Source organism: Acromyrmex echinatior, chromosome 14, assembly GCF_024713525.1.
Source record: "Acromyrmex echinatior isolate Ae372 chromosome 14, ASM2471352v2, whole genome shotgun sequence".
Taxonomy (NCBI): domain Eukaryota; kingdom Metazoa; phylum Arthropoda; class Insecta; order Hymenoptera; family Formicidae; genus Acromyrmex; species Acromyrmex echinatior.
The window spans coordinates 2,964,604-2,979,465 of NC_141865.1; the positions used below are offsets into that span (position 1 = coordinate 2,964,604).

The 14,862-nt window shown below is 27.9% G+C and overlaps 1 protein-coding gene across 3 annotated transcripts in view; it reads right to left on the reverse strand.

The window, feature by feature from the left end:
• The window catches only part of Regnase-1 (zinc finger CCCH-type containing protein regnase 1), a 46,928-nt gene that overhangs the window by 28,605 nt on the left and 3,461 nt on the right, over positions 1-14,862 (reverse strand). The window lies entirely within an intron of this gene.

The window sequence follows — 14,862 nt, forward strand, 5'->3', positions numbered from 1 at the left end:
AGTGAAGGGATGGGTGTGAACTTCACTTTGCATAGATAGTCATTAGTTTTGCGTTGTTACGGCCCTTAGGCAGAGGGGGGGATGAACTTTATTTTGCGTAGAAAGTCATATATTTCTGTTTCCATTTCAAAATCGTCACATTCTGACAAATACTATCAGTGTATGTTGAAACGTAGCCACAGTAAAATCGGTATTATAGGTGCAATTATGTTGTTTCATGATTTACTGAATAAAATAGTGAATAAACTTACTGTAAATATTACTTCAATACAATTTGTATTGTTAACTTCACTTTTATTGTTGTAACTTCATTTGTTAATAAATAATGAGCAACGACTAAAACCTGTTGGGAATCACTCGCAGAGTTATGACTTTGACAACATATGTCAAGGTCAAAATCGTAGGAGCTGACTTCCCTATTCTACAATATTTATTGTCATCATATATCATAATTGTGTTTCTTCTAACGTTATGTCTGGGATGCATCTAAAGATGCATGTAAAAACATAAAAATCATAAATTCCATCATAATAGAATAGCGTAGATAATAATAAAATTTTGAAGTATAAGATATTGTTATTGACATTATTCTTACATTTTTTTATTTTAGAATGTCTTGAAAATTAAAATCTAATAATGTTCATTGCTCGAGAGAAGAACTACCTCTAAAAAGCTTCATCTTCAAATATTCCGGAAACTAGTTCAGCAGTGTTGTTAGACGAGCCGTCTTTTTAGCGCAGGCGCATTGCAGTACTAAAGGAATCCAGTAACGTATATGAAGAGATAAGTACATATCTATTGTTTTGGCGGGATTCCGCAGTGCAGGAAGATTAAAGAATCTTTATGTATGTGTTTATAAATACGTTTATTATTTTATTTAACTTTATAATTCTTTTAATATTGATTTTTTAAAAACAAATTGTGTAAATTTCATGAGAATATTAAAATAGAGTACTTATAAGACCCGTTAAAATCTGACTGTAATACTGCAGTGATGCTATACTTGAACGCGCATGCGTTAAAAAAGTGGTTCGCCTAACAACACTGGTTCCGCGATGTCTATATATAGAAGACATGTTACAGAAAAGAACGGCAAAGAACAGAAGGAGGACGGTCCGGTACCGGTACCAGAGATCACCCAACTTATTTTGATATCAGCACGCGCGCTAGTCGCGGTGACGCCAGTTATACGAGGTATTCACAGAAAGATCTTGCACAATATTCACATCATTTTTGTCATTTCATTTTCGTCCCTTCTTCTTTTGGCTTACTATTAATTAACTTCATTTGCCTCCTTGGTATTTTCTCTTCTTCTTGATATAAAAATTAAAGTTATATTTGCCAACTCAGTGAGAAATGGTAATAGAATCGACATCGAATTGATATCGATTCGATACCGAAATCATCAAATTGACGTCGAATCGACATCGATTCGACATCGATTTCACTGTCATTTCTCACTAGGCAATATTTCCAAAATACAAATTTTGATATTATATCAACGACTCGTTTTGTAAATGTTTCGATTATATCAACAACATATATGTGGTAGAATTCATGTTGGTTAAAATTAATTTTTGATTATTATAATTAGACTCTCAATAGTTTATAGCTATATTATATTTATAAGAATTTGGTTAGTATTTTTGATTGAATTGATAAAACTTCTTTAATTTATATTTATATTTACTAGATCTTTTCACTAAAAAAAGTTATGCTGACCTAATTATTTTAATATTAAGAAATATTTTGATATATAAATATAACAGGAATAAATTAATCATGTATATCTAACAAGTAATTTCTAGAAGAATATTAATTCGTTCATTTTCCAACAGACGTGTTGATTAAATTTATCAGATTTCTAATCTGCGTAAAATTTTTTTTAATGTAAAAATTTATTAAATCGTTATATTATTAATTAATCATCAATATTATTTGCCGATTAAAAAATGTGCTCTCATGTTTATTGAAACATGAAATTTATCTGTCAAATCACTTTGTACATAGAGAGAATTTTTCATTATATTTCATTTCATTATATACATGTATTAATAAATATGATTAAAGGCTCTGATAAATCAAATCATTAACTATATAATAATAACAATAAGACACAAGACTTTAGTGTATTTATATAAATTTCATTCAATAAAGTTCATTAGACTATATCGCAATCGCATATGTTTCGATCCTCGGTTTGATCCTCTTCAATGCATCTCTCTCTCTAATGATTATGGATAATAATTAATAAAATATGTGTACATTTCATCAAAAGACGTGTTTCTCATTAGTTATTTCTAAGTAAAAGGGTTCTTACAATATTCGGTGTGTGTCTATTTTAACTCACGACGTGTAAAGAAAGATCGTTGTAGGGTAACTCTGGCAAATACGCCGCGCTGGGATTCACGTCGCAGAAGTCAGAAAAAATAGAAAGAATGTGGGTAATTTTCTCGCAACTACTCTTACATACTTTTATGTTATATACATACCTTTGTGTTATGATTTCAGTTTCTTATTGTTAATATTAATGAAATTATTGTGAGTTGAATCGATTTATCACTGTAATAAGTAGCGCCATCATAAATATAATCTACATAAAATGATTACTGTAAGGCGCATAAAAGATTTAATTATTTCGTGATACACAAGTATAGAGAAATAATAAAGCATGTTATATAACAAAATACAAGTAATTTCGATCTTGTATTCTTTGTTGTATATTCTTTCTTTGTTCTCTCTAGTTTGTTGTCTTGTATATCCCAGCTATTTGAGGTATACAGCATTTTTAGCGGGATTTATGCCCAAAGCATACAAAGTGCAGATTGAATTCAGTGCATTTGGAGTAATGCAATAAACGTATTACATGAAATACGTACCTTATGTAATAATACTTGTAATATGAGTAGAAAGATTATAATTATTATCTATTACTTCATTTATACATGTATTTATATCATTCTTATTCCTTAATAAAACTTTGTAAACATATTTTATAAGTTATTGTGTCATTTTATGTTTTATTTATATATCATTATTTGTAAAGTTTTCATGAACCATATATACTCCTCTCCCCCTATGAGGCCCTATATATCTCACTCTTAAAAAATCCAAAAATGCAAAGGTTTGAAGTTCTTTTTTTAATACGATAAATAAGTATTGCTAATATTTTCTTCATAGTAGTAGATAGTACGAAGTTTTTATTGATATAGTTTGTTTACTTTAAAAATAGTAAATAATATTTAATAAATTAAGTTATGTCAGGTACGGCATGTATACCGGAATTATCTTATACATATATACAAAATTCGCTACAAATTTTACAATGTCTAGTGTTAAAATTAGTTGATAATTTGGCAATCTACTATTACATTATATTATGTCTACTATTATATTATTTGATAAGAATTTTTGAAATATACAAAAAACATTTTATAAACTTCGTAATAAAAATTATTAAGCAATTTATAAATCGTTCTATAAGACAAAATATTAATTTACAATACTTACATTTAATAAAATTTACACATTACATTTTAATACAGATTAATTACCCCAATGATCCCATTATTAAATTTCAGTAATCTTTTTACTATTATGATTTTTCATTAAATTTTAGACATGAAAAAGAAATTTTTTGTGTAAATTGAATTTCTTTTTTAAAAACATAGACTTAACATGATTCTCGCTGTACAACGATGAATTTAAGTTATCATAGATTTTATTGTGACGTTTTACTGCTTACTTTTATTGTTAAACATGAAGGATTACATTTTCACAAATCATCATTCCGAGATTTGACAAGATTTGGTTGTCTAATTGGTTACTGTCCCTTTATTGTTGCTATATATTTATAAGTTATGTCAGTTTAAGAAATTAATAAGGGAGATGATATTACGGTTCCCTATATTTATAGTTTATACACACAATAACATGGTTAATAATCAAAATTTAAATTTAAAACTTAACGATTACATTCGTCAAAGTGTTATTCGATCGATTCTAAACTCAAAGTTACGAAATATTTATTACATAGAACATTATTTATAAAAATGTGGCGATATTGCATTAATGACTCGAAGAGAAACAGAGATGATAATGTGATCTTCTACAAAAATAAAATTAAAAAATTGGTTTTATTTTAAAAAAAACAGTGTTTGGTCACAAAATTAATAAAAAAGTATAACTTTTTTAAATGTATGCAAATAAATGTATGTACGCACACATAACTTCTTTTGCACATATAAGCTGCTCACTAAAAAATTTCACAATCAATAAAAATAATACTCCACCCGTAATATAAATTACAAATTAACAGTGTAGAGCTACAATTGATTATCAAATAATTCTTTTGATATAAAAACCTTTTGATATAAAAAAAAAAGGCCATGAGTAATCAATACATATTGAAGGACATTAGCAAAATGCCATGCTTAAATTTGAAAAATATTTATACAATTAAATAAAATATTAAATAGCAAACATTCAAATATACATATATATTCGTGTGATAATACGCTCAAGTTTAAGAAAAATGAGGAAGTAGATGTAATTAAATACTAAAATGTACTTTAGAAACGTTTCAAAATACTTGAAAATAAAAATATATTTATAGTTTAATAAGTGTTATAATAAGTGTTGGCTATTGTATATTGGTATCATGGTGTAACAGCGAGCTACTGAAAAAATAATTCTATAATCATTAGGATTCGCTACATAACAGTAAAGATATATTAAGGGGGATATTAATATTAGAAAAAATGATATTATTATTATGTAACAATTAAAGAATTATAGTTTTGTAACGTTTTTGGAATATTACAGGCATATTACTGACATTTTGCAGGCATATAATTAATTTACATCTCTGCAATGTTACATTGCAATCTACAATATTGCAACATAGCTTCAATCTTCTGTGTTGTATGGGCAATATAATATAAGAAATGAATCAAAGATGTCATTATTATCGAATTTAGAATTTAAAAAGTCCTTGAATCGATAAAACAGACGATTTTAGCATCTTAAATACTGAAAATTAAAATTTTCTATCAATAGGTAAATTGTAATAACTTACTCCATTGTGAGGCAAGTTGTTATATTTATAATATCGCTTGATATATATATATATATATATATATATATATATAAACAAATTTAAGATTACAATGAAATCAAATACGAAATACTTCACGAGAAATATTTATTTTACTTGTATAATATAAAATTAAAAAATATATTATTACAAAAATTTTTTCTTTAATTGTAGTTATTAAAGTTAACGTTTGAAAGTCATAAAATTAATATTACACGCATTTGCTGCTTTTCTCACAGATCATTGGCCATCTTTAACTTTCTTTGCCGCTGTCGCATACGTTTCTATATTTACAAAGCCTTTGTTTATCTTTTTTTTATAAGATCACATCTTTCTACAGATTTTTATAACTAGACTGCTAACTCAATATGATAGAAAGAGAACTTGATTCCGAGCTGTCCTTATTTTAGTTCACATATGCGTAAGTATGCGTTCTATCTGAATATCGCATAAATTTATGTAAAAACACTAACGTTATTATCCGTGTGATGTATACATATGAGAGTAAGTGAACACAAATATGGCGCTGTCCAGCGCTGCTTCAAACATAGAGACGAAGTCAGCAGTCGGTTATTTTTAGAAGTCTGTGCATCATTCTATAGAAGAAAAAAGATTGTTTTCAATGGGATAAGTTACACTGTAACAATCTGCTCCGATCGAAATAACAATAACTTGCCCCAACCTTCCATTTTCAATATGAAAAAATACAAATCGAAAACCAGTACGTATATCGATTCAAATAAAATGTGTTATTATAATCAAATGTATATAAAAGAAATATACAAAAAGATAATCATATAACTTATATATAACACAAGCGATTTAGACAATGAAATATTTAATAGTAAAAATGAAGAAAATATACATAGCGTCTTCTAGAGTTCAAATATGGCAGCTAAACTAAGTGAAGTTGTAGAATATCATAAGAATTACATATAAAAATTCATAAAAATATGCTGTCACCTGTAACAACTAAAAAAAACTAACTGTAACAAAAACGAAAAGATAAAGGGCATACACCACGAACGCCAGATATCATTAGCGATTGATTATATTTGATTACAAAATATTATAATCTAATTTCACATAATTAAATACATAAACGTTTCGGCCTTACATATATATATATATTAGGCCATTTTCAGTATATAAAAATTACAAAATATTTACGCAAAACAACTGCAACAACTTACTCCGTGTAACAATTGCCCCGATCTCTCGTAAAATTAAAAAATTAGTACAGTAACATTAAGTGCTTTTCATATATACTTTCAAGATTACAAAGCAAAATAGCTATTCAAAAGATATATGTCAATAAAGTTTGACATATACAGGGTGTCCCGTAAAGATCAACGGAACAACGCTTTAAAGGAGATTTCTAAGATTATTTTGAGACAAAAATTTTAATACCAAAATGTCGAAACTATGATAGTTCTTTAAATTATAAACATTTAAAGTTAGCGAATTATACCGCCTACAATTTATGCGCTCGAGTATAGTACAACATAAAAGTGAAAACTAATTATTGCCTCTGTGTGAATATTAATATAAAAATTATATATGTGATACAATTATATATTTTTAATTATTGATATTTCTAATTAATATAAGTATTGATATTTATTATGTTAAAAAAATTCCTTCAATATTTTTGTACTAGGATTTTCGTCTCAGAAATCTCACCTTAAGCATTGTTCCAGTCTTTACTGGAGAAACACTCTGTATATTATTGGAAGAGTAAAATTTCAGTTAAAATGTAGATAGTAAATTGTGGTTATAAACTTAAAGTGTTCCTGTATTCATATACTTTCCAAATGGGCACACAACATTTTGATGCCCTTTAACCACTAAACCACCTCTGAAATGAGCACCTATATTCTGTCTCCTTATAAGAGTAAAGTGTTAGTTAAAATACAAATAGCGAATTGATTATAGACTCAAAATTTTTCTATTTATATGCTCTTAGAATATGCACAAGATTTTCGTTTGCTTTTTCATTTAAAAACTCACTGTATAAAGATTACATTAGTTCATATGAATTTCTTTTAAAGACTAATTAGCATATTATTTTTATGCATTTTGTGAGGAAATCATTTAAAGAAAATAATAATACGATAATTAATTTTAAAAAAATTCATATAAACTAATGTAATTTCCATACAGTCCGTATTTCCATACAGTCAGTTCTTAAATAAAAAAGCAAATGTAAAAGTCTGGTTATGCATATTTCAAGAGCACGTAAATAGAGAAATATTTTGAGCTTACAATCAATTCGATATTTGTATTTTACTGACACTTTAATATTGTAAAGAGATAATAGGTGCTCGTTTCAGAAATGATGTACCGGTCAAAAAAGATGAGCATCAAAATTTCGTTGTTTTTCTATTTTATGCAAGATTTTTTTCTTCGTTTTGCTTATCGTAAACTGCCGCAAAATAAAGTAAAATTATTATACAAGTTTTAAATTACTAACTTTTTAACCGATCACAATTTAACAAACAAAATGTTAGAAACCAGAATCATTGTCATCGCTGACTCGTTTTTCTTGCGGTCTGACCGCAGGAAAGAGGTCGGAACACGAAGAATCGTCCGCTTAATTTCTTTCCGTGGGAAGTTGATTTCGCCTCATACAAACTCAGCTTACACTGAATTCATTATGTTTACACATAAAAACGCGTTTACTAGAATATAATATCCCAAAAGTATATATCGCCTATTGATGGAATGTGAAGCTAGCACATCTAACATAAAAAAAATAATGACAGTAGCACTTTTCATAGTTCTATACAGTTCTACATAAAAATAAAAAAAAGTTTCGCATTTTTTATATAAAAAAAACCAAATATGAAAATATGGTGCTAATTTCGCGAATCTGATACGACATTTTCGTCTAAAATACAAGAAAATGATAAATATTAGCACTTTTAGCAACAGTTCCCGATAGTTCTAAAGATGCATAAAGATGAATATATACATTTTGAAAACAAAATTCCTACAATTCTCAATTTTTATACGTTATTTATATATATATATATATAGAAAACAGCCCGACTGAAAGAAACTGAAGAAAGTGTCGTGTTGATTGCTTATGCAGTTTTTTCGACAGTTAGTTCTAGTAGAGTTCTATGCTCTACAATTATTTTTAAACAGAGTTTCAGCCGCTACAAATTTTTTATTATTTGGATCTAGCAAACTTGCAGAAAAAAGTATCGTGCTGATTGCATGTAACAATTTTAGTGACAGTTCTAGCAGAGTTTTAGGCAGAGTTGTCATGCTATATCCAGATATTAAAAAATTAATAAAAAATATGTAGCGGCCGGAATTACGAGAACTCCATAAAACTACATAAGCAATCAGCATCGACACTTTCTTTAAGTGTCTGACCGTTTTCTATATATAAAATGTATAAAAATTGGAAATTGTTGGAATTTTATCGGGAATTGTTGCTAAAAGTGCTAATATTTATCATTTTCTTTTACTTTAGAGGAAAATTGTCGTGGTAGATTTGCGAAGTTAGCAAGCTATATTTTCATATTTTGTTTTTTTTATATGAAAAATGCGGAACTTTTTTTATTTTTATATGCAATTGTACAACTATGCATGTATGAAAAGAGTGCTACTCGAACTGTCATTATTTTTTTTTTATATTAATGAAATGTCGTGCTAACTTCACAGATTCCTCTTAATATCTATTAGGAATTCTAATGATTACTTATGGAATTATTAGTTCAGTAGCTCATCATTATATCATGACGTTAATATACCTAATAAAAAATTATAACATAATTTTATTTTCAATCATTTCAAAATGTTTTTAAGGTATGTTTTTAAGGTATATTTTACACAAATTTCCTTATTCTTCTTGAGCGTATTATCACATGGACATATGTATATTTAAATGTGTTGTTTGTTACTTAATATTTTATTTAACTATATATACATTTCATATTATACAAAATTAAACAATAATATTTTGCTAATGTGGCCTCCTACGTGTATTGAATGCTTATGGTCTCTTTTTCAAGATTTTTGTATCAAAATAATTATTTCATAAATCGATTATAGCGCTATTGTTAATCTATAATTGATATTATACCTCTACAGCACAAAGTTGCACAAAAGTTGCAGCAATACTGCTGTAACATTGCAGCAACATTACATGTTACAGCAATATTGCAGAGATTTTGCAGCGATATTGCTGCAAATTCTGTGCTGTATGGATATGTACTATAAATTTTTAGTACTGAGTGGCTTCACAGTTTATCTTATTTGATTTCAATTAATATTGTCGTTTAAATATCATATTCATATCATATTGTAATATTGTATTATATTCATTGTAATGAATCTGTCACTCTAATATCACTGGTTAGGTGACATTAGAATGTATCAGTTATATATCGCTGTTCGCCTTTTACTTGCACATTTATCTTGGTTTCTTTGTATTACCCACTTTATCTAATTTGTAAATGTATGCAATGTAATAAAGCTTTTATTATTATTATTATTATTATTATATGCGGAAAAAATTATGTGTAAAAGTATATAAATTGCATACATTTTGTAATGTCTTACTTTTCTGTTAATTCTGCAACAAAATATTGATTTTTTTAACAAAATCAATTTTTTAAGTCGACTTTTGTGGAAGAAGATCACAATACTACGCCTATTTCTCATTAAGTCATTATGCAAATGTCACCACATTTTTATAGTTAGTATCCTAGTAATAAACATTTCGTAACTGTAAGTCTAGAATCGATTGAACAACACTTTGACGAATGTTACCATCAATTTACATATTGATTATTACTCAAGTTATAAAATGTAAATGGTACCATAACACCACTTTCTCCTCTATACTAATTGTGAGTTATTAAAAAAGTATATATGTATTATATATACAGAGTGTTCCACGTAACTGTGATCACGATTTTTCGGCACTTGCGATGATGTGATAAAAATTATTTTAAATAAAAGTTAATCAGTTTTCAATCAATTATAATTTGCAAAATATTCTTTTTAAGAAAAAAGTCAAGGTCACCCTAATTTGTTAAAATAGCACTAAAAACTACATATTTTTTACTTCATAATATTGTAACTGATGTCAAGACAAGTTCAATTAGCTGCTATATTATGACCTTGAGATGATCTTAAAATCAGGCGTGTGGGATCAATGAACGGAAACGTTTTCGTGAAAAATTACTTTTGTATTAAACTTTACATTTTTCATTACATTATTCAGAAAAAATGTATACCTATAGACAAATTGAGGAATCGACGTAATAATTTCTGAATTCGTGATATTCCCGAGTGCAGTTCACAATTTATTACATATGTGTATGTATGTAGTATGTAGAAAAGTGTCAACATAACTTGTAGTACTTGTAACATAGCTTGAACGCTGTTAGGATCTTCTTTATACTTGTGTTTTTTCTTAGTTTGACATTAGAGCAAATCGTAGTCTCAATTTGTCGAAAATGTATTCCTGTAATGAGAAAGTTGATATGCAGCTAATACAAAAATCTTTTTCTATTGTAAAATATATCCATATAAAATTTAATACAAATAAAATAATTTTTCACGAAAACGTTTCCATTGATTGATTCCACACATGTCTGACTTTAAGGTCATCTCAAGGTCATAATGCAGTTGAACTTGTCTTGACATCAGTTACAATATTATGAAGTAAAAAATACATAGTATCATTTACAAAAATTTATAGGGATTTTGACTTTTATCCTAAAAAAAAAATACTTTGCAAATTTTTAATATTGCAATTTGAAACTGACTAACTTTTATTCAAAATAATATTTGTCACATTATCGAAAGTGCCAGAAAAATCGTAATCACAGTTACGTGGGATATCCTGTATATATATATATATTTAAGTTTTAAATTCTTGCGTATGAAAAGAAGACTGCACCTTCATTCTGCATGCAGGCACGATGAATGCTTGAATTGATTTGTCGTACATTGGCCATCAACGTTCCATTTGCTTATCGTTTGTTTAACATAAAACGGAGATAAAATGACGTAATAGTGCTGATAGCTCGTTTTCCAAACGTGCCTTATGACTGGTATTCATAAATCGATATTCATAGTCTGTTTTTATTTTAAAATCACTTTAAGTACAATTTTAAGATGCTAATAAATAAAAACTTATGGCATATTAAGATAATTTTAAATATCCGACTTCTTTTTAAACAAATTTTTCGCAATAACTCGCATATTGTAAATAAATAAAAATTTGAAATATAACGGAAAATTGCGATATGGGATTTAAACTTTCTAAATTTTCAATCGCTTTTTTAAAAATCGTTCCACAGTAATTTTTCGCAAAGTTATGACAATTTCAAGTCCTACGTTTCATTAAGAAATTTGAAAGTTGCTATAAACGTCAATAGTTTTTTATAAAGAAAATTAAAAAAAAATTTTCTTTTCGTGGAATCAAAGTATAAAGTATGTATGAAATATGTTTTGCAAATGATTTTTTTTTAATAATTCAGTACCGACTTATAACTGATTTTATAAAAAAAAAGACAAAAATTGCATGCAACATATTGTTTTTAATCCATTGTAGAATTATCAAAAGTTCTCGTAGAAACGAAATTAACTGCATTAAAAAAACTGAAAGTTTCAGCTTTTCAATGTTTCCTTGCTTATTTCTACAATAATTCGTACAAAAATTATGTTTCCTGTGCGACGCTCCATTTCGCTTAACGTCAATGTCGCTTCGCGCGTTTTGCCAATCTCATCGCGCAACGCTCATTTTGCATAATTTCTTATGTGAAAAGTAGAGGAAAGTCGATATCGTTTTGTTTTTAGACAATATTTCTTAAACAAAAGGTAAAAATAAAACTTAAGTACAAACTGAAAAGTATCTTCTATCAGATAGTATAAGCAGTTTTTATAATACTATTTACAATTTTACAGTAATTATTTTTTTCGTAAGATAAGCAAAAATGAGTGTCTGACAAAATGAGCTCCAAAACTGACACAGTAGGCAGTAATACTACGTATTCCTATTCTTTTTATTTTACAAGAATCTGTATATCTGTATAAAGTACCAAGTGAATGTATATAAGATTTTCCAGAATCTTTTCACTTCGTTATAAAACATTTTTATTGAATTATATGCATATTTATTTATGCTGTTCTGCAAGATATAAATATGTAACGCGATAGTTTTTCAAGAGTTTTTCCATATGCACGATTACCTTCAGCTCCAATAGAGTTATTTGACACTATAAACATTATAAAGATTAAATTAGCTGATGGCCTGTTTTACAGACAGATGCGATTTACACTGCACCCCAATTTTTAATTTAAAATCATATTATGAAAAAACTAAGAGAAAGAATAATATAAATAAAACTTATGATTTAGGAAACTACAAGCATTTAAAATGGCGGGGGACATGCTACAGATCAATAAAATGAAAAAAAAATTTTTCATTTTTTTCAGCTCGTAGTTTTATATATGTGAAAATTACAAAACTCACATAAATCCAAAAAATATAGTAACTATTCAAAAGTAGAGATTTCAAGCTTTACAACTCTTTTTTTTAAATACATCATAAAAACGAACATGGTTATATATTTAAAACGTATAAAAAGAAGAGCATAAGAAAGCATCGCACAAGTTATAGTTTGTGATATTTAATTATCATTAATTAAAACATTAGACGTTTCGGCCACAATCTGGCCATCATCGGTAAATTCACAATATTCTTAAAACACAGAGTTATATATAGTTGACATTAAATTCAACCATTGTATGTTGTAATTATATAAACGTGTTCTTTCATACGTGAAGATTCTTTTTTTAAATTTAAATTTTGATCATTTTTAACGAAGATATTGATGAGGAAAAGTCTTTTTACCAACTTGTAAAAGGAACTTTTTCTCTAATCCAATATTATTTAGTAAATCATAAAAAAAGAATTTTCTCTTCACCTCGTGAATGAGAAATTCGAGTTTGTTAAAAAAGTTTAGAATTGTTCATCGACAATCATTATTCCGGAAAGAATATCCGCTTGTATATAGCTGTCGCGTTTCTGCGCTCATCCTCGCCGCATACGAGGCGTGGTACGGGATTCAACCGGATTCGACACACTTCCAACCGAGCGGACTGGCGCAAACCGAGTTTCGAGTGATTAATGCGAGCCCGATTGGCGGCTGTGTCCACTTTGCCGTACTCTCTCGCACGATTGCGTGAAAGGCCAGAACGTCAAGTATTCCAACCCGGAAGCGCGCCTTCGAGAGTGCGCATTCACCAAACACGATTCGACCGCGATCAACACGTTCCCTCTTCGTCTCGGACAAATAAAGTATCCAGTAATTAAGTGACGTTTTCTGAATATTCTTAATTAATAATTTATTTTGAAGAATTTTATTTTAGCAGAAGCATCAAGAAAGACCGTCGTCATTCACGTCGCGTAACTTTCTGATTTATTGTCAGTATACTATATCTTTACTAATTAATTTAGTAATATCGAGGATATAATTATTAATTGAATTTAATTATGATTATAATAAGAGAGAGAATATAATATATATAATTAATATGATTATAATAAATATACTAGTAAATATATTTTCTTATGAACTTAATATTTTTTGTCATATTGTATAAGGATATTATGCTATGATATATTAATTTATTATAGAGTAATTATAATAAAATAAAATAAAATTATATTTAATTCTAATTAAATTTATTATAATCTAAACTAATTATATTTAAATTTTAAACTAACATTGAATTAAAATTTTACACGAAAATTACTAAAGAATAAAATTTCATTATCAGTTATCCTTTCTAAACTTTGCTAGAAATTTCTTATTATTTATATTTTTTTTCTTCATATTTTTGAAAAAAATTAATATGAATTGACCAGTGAACGACAATTAAAAAGATTTGTCGAAAATCATTTTGAGTAAATTTCAAATACAAATTTATATATTATCACGTGATTCCAAATAATTTCGAAACATTAGCTCCATCATTATTGCCGTATGTACACTAAAAAAATTAGAAGTTTGCCTGTCTATCACTTCTTGTCGCTTAATTTATCAGTAATCGGGCGACCAATTAGCGGCCTAGTGAACTTATTAAATGTAAATCGGATGACAGCTAATCACGAGAATAATTATAGTCACTTTAACGTCTGTCCGATTACGATGTGTAACATCACGCCACGAGAAGGGCGATAACGCTTGTGCATCCGTGTCGAAATTCGGCATTATATCAGGGATAGAGACTAGATTGTAGATCCTCTTTTTGTATAACAGAGAAAAGATTAAGAGGTAACGTAGAGCTTTGCAAAGCGCGAACGAAATTATTAATACTTCTATATCATCATATTTTTCATCTTTGCGAACTCGTAGTAATGATTGAACAATTTTATTACCGATTATTTGTATATACAATACACTACCAAGCAGTAAAAAAAAGAGGACATTTTCATGAAAATTTATTTTGAGGTTTGCAATTTTAAAAAAATGTGGCGCGATTTCAAATATTCTGATAAACTGTAATAGTAGTAAGCGATATCAAGCAACAAGTACTAAGGAGCTGAAAGAACTTGTAACACGTAGTGTTCTGAAAACAATGACAGTTTTTTGAACGAAGAAGCTTTTTCTTTAAAAGAAAAGTCTCGAACAATCAAAAGTTCGAGCATTTGAATACATATTCCATGATTTAAATGATCTTGACACGATGCCTAGAAGCGCGAAAGTCTCCCGACGATTCGCGATCAATAGTCG